Below are 8207 nucleotides of genomic sequence, written 5' to 3'. Positions count from 1 at the left end.
GGGCTTGAATATGAAAATTCATATTTACACCTGAAAGAGTTTAATAAGATCATAGCCACTTTATATTTTCCTAACGTGACTATTAACACGGTCACGTTGAAACTCTTTCCCTTTTCTTTGAAAAAGAAAGCTAAGACGTGGTTGCATTCACTACGTCCTCAATCTATTGGTAGATGGAATGATATAACAAAGGAATTCATAAAGAAATTTTTTCCACACCATAAAATGAACACCCTCAGAAAGTCAATCATGAACTTTGCTCAAAAGGAAGATGAAACATTCTTTCAATGTTGGGAGCAGTTCAAGGATCTTGTCAGTTCATGCCCACAACATGAGTTTGAAACGTGGCGCATTATACACTTTTTCTATGATGGACTGACATCTTCCATGCGCCAATTGGTCAAGACAATGTATAATAGGAAATTCATGAACAAAAATGTCGATGATGTGTGGGATTATTAGGACAGACTTACTGAAAACGCACAATCATGGGACACCTCCCCAAAATCGAGCACCACTTCTAGGCCCACTCAATTAAAAGAGAGGGGTGGAATATTCTTTCTAAAAGAGAATGATGATATCAATGTTAAAGTGGCTAATCTCATAAGGAAATTAGAAGCCATGGAACTAAAGAAGGATAATGTTAAGTAAACTGTTTGCGGTATTTGTACTTGCAACATTCACACAACTGGAAATTGCCCAACAATACCTGCTTTTAAAGAGGTACTAAATGAGCAATCTAATGTCATGAATAATTACCAAAGACCTTTTAATGAACCCATCTCCAATACATACAATCCTAGTTGGAGAAATCATCCAAACTTCAGTTAGAGGAATGGACAAACTGCTACTCCTCAAGGATTCCCTAATCAAATTCCAAATCAAGGGAAGCCTCAAGAGGAACCAGTTCAAAATTCCACACAAACTCAAGAGCTTACCCAATCATTATAAGAACTTACAAAATTTATGCAAAAGATGGATTCACATGTTATGGTTATAGAGAAGGGGATGCTTCCTGCTCAACCTTTCCCCAATCCTAAACCGCAATACGAAATAAGTGATTCAAGCTCTTCAAATCAAATGGAGCATGTCAAGTCTATCACCACCCTTAGGAGTGGTAAAATAATTGACAAATCTATTTCGGTAAGGGCTGAAAAGTCTAAGGACCTGAAAATAGATGAAACTAATAGACCTAGCATTGCTCTATAAGAATTAGAACCAGAACTTTAAGGTAAGCTGATTGCACCATTCCCCCAACGGTTGATTACAGCAAAACCTCTCTCTAATTCTCAGGACATTCTAGAGGTGCTGAAACAAGTAAAGGTCAATATTCCTCTACTAGATGTCATTAAACAAATACCTTCATATGACAAATTTCTGAAAGACTTATGTACGACCAAAAGATGATAAAATATTCAAAAGAAATTTTTTTAACAAAAAAAGTGAGTGCCATCCTAAAGCAATATGTGCCACAGAAATATAAAGATCCCGGTAGCTCAACCATTGCTTGTGTAATTGGGAATTACCCGATTGAGCACGTACTTCTTAACTTAGGAGCGAGTGTAAATCTGATCGCTTAGTTGGTTTACGAACAACTGGGTCTAAGTGAATTAAAACCCACCCAGACCACATTAAAACTTTTCGATTGCTCACTTCGTGTACCAAGAGGGATATTGACAAATTTAACTACCCGGTAGATTTTATCGTCTTGGATACTCAACCCATCATGGACATAAGCACTCAAATTTCTGTCATTCTTGGTCGCCCATCATTAATTGCAGGAATGGAGTCATGAGTTTGTCTTTTGGAAATATGACATTGGAGTTAAATATCTTTTTCAATACGAATAACCAGCTAAAGAAAGATGACCATTCCCACGATATTAACCTGATTGACTCTTTCGTAGAAGATAGAACTTGTCTGACCTTACCCTCTAACCCTCTAGAGATGTGTCTGACCCAATCCCATGATTTTGATGATGATGTGATTAAGAAGACAAGTGTCATGCTTGATACTGTGCTGGTACTTAAAGTTAACCGGTGGAGGCCACAATTTGAAGAATTGCCCCAAACTGATGTAGTGCATCTACCATCTAACCTCAAGATGTCGAAGCTTGACTTCAAACCTTTACCCTCTGATTTGAAATATGTCTATTTAGGTCAAGATGAGACATATTCGGTAGTGATCTCTTCCCACCTGGAGTAAGAACAAGAAACTAGGCTTATCTCTACTCTCATTAAGCACAAAGGATCCCTTGGATGGTCAATTGCAGACCTCAAGGGAACTGACCCTTTAATTTGTACTCACTGCATTCATCTTGAGGATAATGCGAAGACCTATTGGCAACCACAATGTAGATTAAATCCAAACATGAAAGAAGTTGTTAAGGCCGAGGTTCTTAAGCTATTGGATGTGGGTATGATATACATAATATCCGATAGCCAATGGGTGAGTCTGACTCAGGTGGTTCTTAAGAAGTCTGGAATCACTATCGTAGCCAATGCTGATAACGAACTCATGCCAACTAGGATCACTACCGGTTGGAGAATGTACATTGACTATAGGAAGTTGAATAGCGTCACGAGGAAAGACCACTTCCGTTTGCCCTTCATTGATCAAATTTTGAAAAGGCTAGCTAGTCATTCCTATTACTGTTTCCTTGATGGATATTCGGCCTACAATCAGATCGAGATAGCCCTTGAAGATTAGAAAAAGACAACATTTACAAGTCCGTACGGCACCTTCGCTTACCGAAGGATGCTATTCGGGCTATGTAATGTCCCCACCACTTTTCAGCGATGTGTGTTGAGTAATTTTTCTAATATGGTGGGGCAATATTTAGAGATCTTCATAGATAACTTCTTGGTCTTTCGTCCATCCTTCAGCGAATGCTTGAAAATTTTAAAAAATGTGCTAAAGCGATGTCAAGAAAAGAACTTGGTATTGAATTGGGAGAAGTGTCACTTTATGGTTCGTAAGGGAATTGTCCCGGGACATCATCTCGTCCAGAGGAATTGAGGTTGATAAGGCTAAGATTGACCTTATCTCTAACTTACCTCCACCCAAAAGCATACGAGATGTGCGGTCCTTCATGGGACACATCGGATTTTATAGAAGATTCATAAAGGACTTTAGTCACCTCTCTCATCCTTTATGCAATCTACTTCAAAAGGATGTACCATATAAGTAGACTGAGCAATGCCAGGAAGCTTTTTCTAAGCTCAAGGGCATGCTAACCACCGCACCTATCATGCAGCCACCCAATTGGAGCATTCCTTTTGAACTTATGTGTGATGCATCTGACTATGCTCTTGGGGTGGTGCTAGGCTAGAGAAAAAAAAAGCCCTATGTTATACACTACGCAAGTAAACCCTTAAATCCTGCCCAAGTGAATTACACTACTACGAAGAAGGAACTCTTAGCCGTAGTATATGCTTTGGAAAAATTTAGGTCCTTCTTGATCAGATCTAATATCATCATCTACGCTGATCATGTAGCACTCAAGTATCTTCTTTCTAAGAATGATGTTAAGCCCCGTTTGATAAGATGGATCCTTCTACTCCAGGAATTTGATTTGAAAATAAAAGTTAAAAAGGGAGTAGAAAATGTAGTGGCTGACCATCTTTCCCACCTCGATTTCCCTAATTCCATTGAGACAACGCAGATAAATGATATGTTCCTTGACGAACAATTGTTTGAAGTCTCCCACTTGCCTTAGTTTGCTGATATTATTAATTATCTTACCACAGGTTTCACGCCAACACATTGGACTGCACAAGATAAGAAAAAAATTCTTCGCTAAGGTATGCAAGTTTTTTCTGGGATGATCTGTATTTGTTTAAATATTGCCCAGACCAAATCTTAAGGAGATGTGTGCCAGATAATGAACACCAAAGTGTCATCTCCTTCATTCACTCTCAGGCCTGTGGTGGTCACTTTTCTACTAAAAAGTATATGGCCAAGATTTTGCAATGTGGCTTTTATTGGCCCACTATGTTTAGGGACACTTTTGAGTTTTGCAAAGCTTGTGAGAGTTGTCAGAAATTGAGAGCATTGACCTGTCGAAATATGATGCCCTTAAATCTCATTCTTATCATAGAAGCATTTGATTGCTTGGGCCTCGATTTCATGGGACCATTCCCCCAATCCTTTGGGAATTTATACATTCTGCTAGCAATAGACTCTGTCACTAAATGGGTCGAAGCAATTCCATGCCAGATCAATGACCATCAAATGGTCATTAAATTCTTAAAGAAAAGATCCTTTCCCGATTCAAATGCCTCGAGCCATCATTAGTGATGGGGGCTCACATTTTTGTAATAGGCCATTTGTAAACTTAATGAAGAAATATGGCATCTCTGACAAGGTGACACTCCATACCACCCACAAACAAGTGGGCAAGCTGAGATTTCCAATAGGTAAATTAAACAGATTTTAGAAAAAGACGTTTAACCCTTACCGCAAGGATTAGTCAATCTGATTGACCGATGCTATATAAGCTTACCATACATTTAAAACCCTTATTAGAATGTCTCCATTTAGACTTGTCTATGGGAAGGCTCGCCACTTACTTGTGGAGTTGGAACATAGGGTCTACTGAGCAATTAAAAATCTGAACTTCAATTTAGATAATATTTGCTCGCTATGCAAACTCTAGTTGAATGAACTCGAAGAAATCCGGAATGAAGCATATGAGAATTCGAGAATTTACAACGACAGAATGAAGGTGTTTCATGACCAATACATTCTTAGAAAATCATTCACACTAGGTCAGAAGGTCCTTTTGTACAATTCTCAGTTACATCTCTTTTCAGGAAAACTCCGATCTCATTGGACCGGCCCTTTCACTGTTATTAATGTCTATCCTTATGAGGCCATCGAAATTCAGAATCCAAACAATGACAATGATTTCAAAGTGAATGGACATCGTTTAAAGCTATTTGTTGAAAATTTTGATTCAAAGGACATATCCATACCTCTTAATGATCTTGTTTATCAGGACTGACCTCCTAGTCTGATGGAGGTGTAGTTAGGTTTATTGTTTTCCACTGTTTTAGGATAGTTTCCTTTTCGCTATTTAGGATAGTTTGTTTTCCATTGTTTAAGATAGTTTGCTTATTGTCTGTTTGAGTCTTTTGTGCTAACCCATCTTCGTACTAAGATCATAGGTAAAGCCTCAAAATTCCTTCTTCATGTACTATCTTCCTATTCGTTCCATTTTTCTTTTCGTTGCTTCTTTTGCATTATATGCTTATTTCTTTTACATTGAGGACAATGTAGATTTTAGGTTGGGGATAGGAGATTAGGTAAACTAATCAGCTGTTTTCGTAGTCTTTGAGTAAAAATTGCAAGAAATTAAAAAAAAATTGAAGTTTAAGATGCTTAATGTTGATGATTTATATCTATTGGATTCAATTACTTAGAGATTTCAAAGTAAGTTTGAATTATTAATCCATGATTAAGAGTTTTAAACATTGATCAAGTCATAATGTCTTATGTCACATCTAGCTTCAGTCAACATTGAATTGTTAACTTGGTGATTATTTAGCATGAAAGGAACCAACCTAGGGAATTCGTCCATCATGTTAAAAAAATAAATAATAATAATAATAATATCCAACTAAAAAATAATTGTCTTCGAAAAGGCCACCTATTAAAGATCTTTAAAAAGGTTGACATAACGTGAAAGTCATCGATGGAAAAATCAAAAGCTGGAGGAATAAAAGAGGAAATTAGGAACTGTAAGGCAAGTTTCGGTTTAGGTTTTGGTTGTCTTGAATGCTCTTTAGATTACTAATGTTATCATGAAAATGAAGAATTGAACCTTTGATTGTGATAAGTTTAGACTTTATTTTACACCCATGGAACTCAATGTTTGGAATTGTTCTAATTGATGGATTAATGTTTTGAACTTGATTATGAAACATACCGAGTGCTAGAGTTTAGGAGAAGGTAATATACAACATTGATGTATTTTAGAATTCTATTATATGAAATTTTTTTAAACCACTTAATCTTATAGAAATTATTCCATGGTTCTCGAAATATTTTTCACATACTTTGCTCGATACTAGCAAAATGTTGGTTAGGGATTCTGTTGAGGGTCAAATATTGCATATTATCCCCCATTTATATCTTGGTTTTATGAATATAATAATGCTTAATGTTCTATTTTACTCATGTTTGTGTTGCAAGGTGAATTTAATAGCTTAGATTGAAAAGGGTGATAAAAGCATGGATTTGATGATCAAGAATCACGAAGGCAATGGATGAATCTTAGGAGAGCAAGATTGAAGAATTCAGATGGCAAAGATCAAAGAAAACCAAGTGAGGAGTGAAGAAAATCAGAGATTTGAAGTGAGGAAAAGGAATCCTAAAATCGTCCTGGAAAAGCATATTCTGAAATTTAGGTCATTTTGTGAAATTACGCAGAGTGAAGTTTATTTTGGAAAACTGCGCAGAGTAAAGTCTATTTTAGCAAACTACGTAAATTTGAGGCGATTTCTTCAGTTTTCCAACTAGGTGCGAAAGTTGGAGTTCCACAACTATAAATAGGACTCCCTAGGATGTTCCTAAGCATCTTCTAGGGTTTAAGGAGTGGAGCAAAAGGGGGGAGAATCTGTTGCCAATAGTTTTTCTTCTTTTTCTTTAGTTATTTTCATGCTTTCTTCTAGGGTTTTAGATCCAATCATGTATGTGCTTGGCTAAACCTCTTAGCTAGGGCTAAGAGGTGTGAAGCTTTTAGCATAATGGGATGTTTTTATCACTTTAATCTATATTTATGTTAAACTATATGGATTCTAATTTAATATTTAAGGAATACTTTTAGTTTTTAATGGTTTATTGTGACTAAAATTATAGTAGATCTACAATAGCTTTGATTATCTTCTTTTCCTGATTTGAGATTGTGAAATTATAAGTCCTATTATCCATCATCATCCCTTGGGCATGGTAGGGTGATGGAATCCTTCCTAATCTTCACAATTCTTCTGCTTTGAGATTATGGGATTGGTAAATCCTATTGTTTGTCATTATCTCCTAGGCATGGTTTGGTGATGGAATCCTTGCCAATTATCATAGTTCTGCTTCATTAAGAATTAGGTCAATGGAAGTTCAGATTTGGTTTTATTGATATATTTTCCAATTGGATAGGATAAGACTCCAATTCTAATTGTGTCACTTGAATCAAGCAAGAGGGCTCCTTGATCACCACAAGTGGATCCTTGGCACCCTAGTTCCCACCTTTAAATTCTTAGTTTTAATTACTCTATTCACAATTACTCCCTCAAATACTTCAAAATTAGTTTCACATCTTCTTTTAGTTCTACTTCTATTTAATTTCAGAAACATACAAGTTTCAGTCTTTGTAGATTCAACCTCAATCTTACCGAGATTATTACTACATCGCAACCCTACACTTGGGGTTGTGAACAGTGACTTATCAGAATGTAAGTCAATGTGGAGATTATTGTGTAGGATGCCTTGGATTCTGCCGATTTGCTAGTGTAGAGAAGCCCTATCTCAATTCGACTGGTGTCTTTTCAGTCCAACCAAATTAGGGAAAGTTTCTTTGTTTTCTCGCTATGAAGATTTGTACATTTTTAGTTCGACCAAAATATGTGAGTGGGTTTATTTCGTTTTGACCGAAGGTCCCATTCGGTCTCACTGACAGGTTACACAAATTAGTAGAAATCATGCCATTTAAGTCCGTTTTCGATTAGGGCTTAGATTATACGAGTGCTTTCTCTCTAAGGGCAAGAGTTTTGTGTGTTGAGTCAATTTTCTACATTTGTAAGGGCATGGGAATGGACTTTTTCAAGGGGTTGGATTTTTTCTAAGTACGCATTGTAAGGGGAGATTGGGTTTCTACTATAATCGAAGAAGATGAGTGGTGTAAACTCTATTGCTTTTAATTATAGTGGATTTCTATCATTTTGTGCCATAGTTGTTTCCCGCAAGGATTTTCTACATTAATTATCTTATGCATTGTGTGATTACTTTATTGGTTATTGTTTATTTGATTGTTTCATCTTTGTTGAATGTACTTCCACAAAGTGAATAAATTAACTATTGTATTATATCTAAATTTCTAATACCTAAGGTTGATCTGGATTTGTTATGGCTGGGATTAGATTATAGTGGTGTGAGATAAGTGCCAGAACTCCAATAGGGAGTCTTATGATTTCCTAACCTATAAGCGTTATTAT

General features: G+C 36.4%; 1 non-coding gene across 1 annotated transcript; it reads right to left on the bottom strand.

Moving 5' to 3' along the window:
* Positions 1-231: 231 nt before the first annotated feature.
* On the bottom strand, positions 232-338 carry LOC131257220 (small nucleolar RNA R71). Its single transcript, XR_009177233.1, has one exon. It is a non-coding gene; the product is annotated as a small nucleolar RNA R71 (small nucleolar RNA).
* Between the last annotated feature and the right edge of the window lie 7869 nt (positions 339-8207).

This window comes from Magnolia sinica, chromosome 9 (genome assembly GCF_029962835.1).
Source record: "Magnolia sinica isolate HGM2019 chromosome 9, MsV1, whole genome shotgun sequence".
NCBI lineage: Eukaryota > Viridiplantae > Streptophyta > Magnoliopsida > Magnoliales > Magnoliaceae > Magnolia > Magnolia sinica.
Note: the sequence above shows the minus strand (reverse complement) of the source record. Positions and strands in the feature narration are given on the sequence as shown.